We start from the raw sequence: 1,543 nt of genomic DNA, 5'->3' as shown, positions 1-1,543 counted from the left end.
ATAGTCCTAGAAACAGGATGCTAGGTTTTGACCTCGGGCACTCAGTGACAAAATGCTCTCCAAAGTTCCCGCTTCCAGCCTCTGGCTACTCACGGCGCTTTAGTTAAACCCTGTTCCACGCCGTGTGAAGGCCAAGCTGACACAGACAGTTCCCGTTCCTCTGGTTGAGGTGGGCAGAGGCTGCAGGAACCGCACAAGCAGACAGGCACCTCGGTGACGCTGGCAGATGGCAGGTGCGAGGCCTCGTCCCGACGCCGGGCGGACTGCAGGCGAGGGTCAGGAGACAGACGTTAGGAGCCGCAGGCCGCAGGCCGCATCGCTTCGGGGCGCTCTGCCCACTCCCCTCGCAGGCTGGTTCCCTGAGCCCCGTGTCGGGACACTCCACAAGGCACACACAGGTGCGGCCGGTGGGAGGGAGGGAGGGAGGGAGGCGGTGGGGGGCCCTGCGGGATCCTCGTCTTTGTGAGTAAGCGTGCTGGGTGTGCTTCTTGGTCCTCACCCCAGTCCTACCCCGCTCCAAGTAACATTCAGCAGATTCTCCAAAACTAAAATCCACTGAGTCCAACCCTGAAAAATAAGCAAGTAAATAATTTTAGAAATCATATAATCGACCATGGGGTTTAACTACAAGGTCCTTTTTAAAAAAAAAACTGTGTCCTAGGTCCCCTTAAACCTGTTCCACCTGGACATACGCCTTGGCTTATTCACGCCCAGCTCCCCTATACTCCATTATAAACTGGAGCTAGCCTTCTGCAGAATGTTCGTTTGATGCTTCCCGAGAGAGTTGTAAAAATCGGTCACCGTCCTGATTACTCACTGGGACTTAGTTTGTAATCAGTCGTCTCATGTTCCGTAAGCATTAGCCAGGATGGGCTGACTGCCCTGGTGGCCTCCAACAGAACAGAGGTCACTTCCTGCTCCCGTGAAGGACCCGGATGGGGGCTCAGGAGAGATGCGTGGTCTTCACTCCACAGCCAGACACGAGGAAGACGTGGGGGACCCAGGAGGGAGACGGAGGAGCACATACCACACCCTTCCCACCCGCAGGTGGGACCTAGTCCTACAGTGTCACCTGATGCCAGGGGCTCTGGGGAGCATAGTCTGCGGGGTGGGGGGGAGGGGGGTGCTGGGGAGCCTAGTCCACCTGGGGGCACTGCGAGTGTCGTCTTTGTGAGCCCAGACCGAAAGAAAACCTTTTGAGTGCCCGCCTATGACCTGTGCCTAGTGCAGGAGCCCACAGGACAGGTGTGTGGACCCGCCATTATGAGACACACAGATCACCACCTGCCCTCCGGGGGGCAGGGGCGAAGTGGCAGAAGCTCTGCGCCCCGCCGCCCCGCCCACCCGGAGACGTCTCTGTCTGCGGGAGCATGGGGGGGGCCTTCCGCTCCCTCCCATGGCTGCGGTCTTGGCCACTGTCACCAAGACCGCACGCACAGACAGGACGCAGACGGCCACTGTCACCAAGACCGCACGCACAGACAGGACGCAGACGGCCACTGTCACCAAGACCGCACGCACAGACAGGACGCAGACGGCCACT

At 59.2% G+C, this 1,543-nt stretch overlaps 1 long non-coding RNA gene across 1 annotated transcript; it reads right to left on the bottom strand.

The window, feature by feature from the left end:
- Positions 1–129: 129 nt before the first annotated feature.
- On the bottom strand, positions 130–1,532 carry LOC105311659. Its single transcript, XR_897701.2, has 3 exons — positions 818–1,532; positions 500–567; positions 130–263 (listed from the first exon to the last, which is right to left on the bottom strand). It is a non-coding gene; the product is annotated as an uncharacterized LOC105311659 (long non-coding RNA).
- Positions 1,533–1,543: the final 11 nt, after the last annotated feature.

Source organism: Pteropus vampyrus, unplaced genomic scaffold (assembly GCF_000151845.1).
Source record: "Pteropus vampyrus isolate Shadow unplaced genomic scaffold, Pvam_2.0 Scaffold1000005755, whole genome shotgun sequence".
Lineage (NCBI taxonomy): Eukaryota > Metazoa > Chordata > Mammalia > Chiroptera > Pteropodidae > Pteropus > Pteropus vampyrus.
This window is presented reverse-complemented; position numbering and strand designations above follow the sequence as displayed.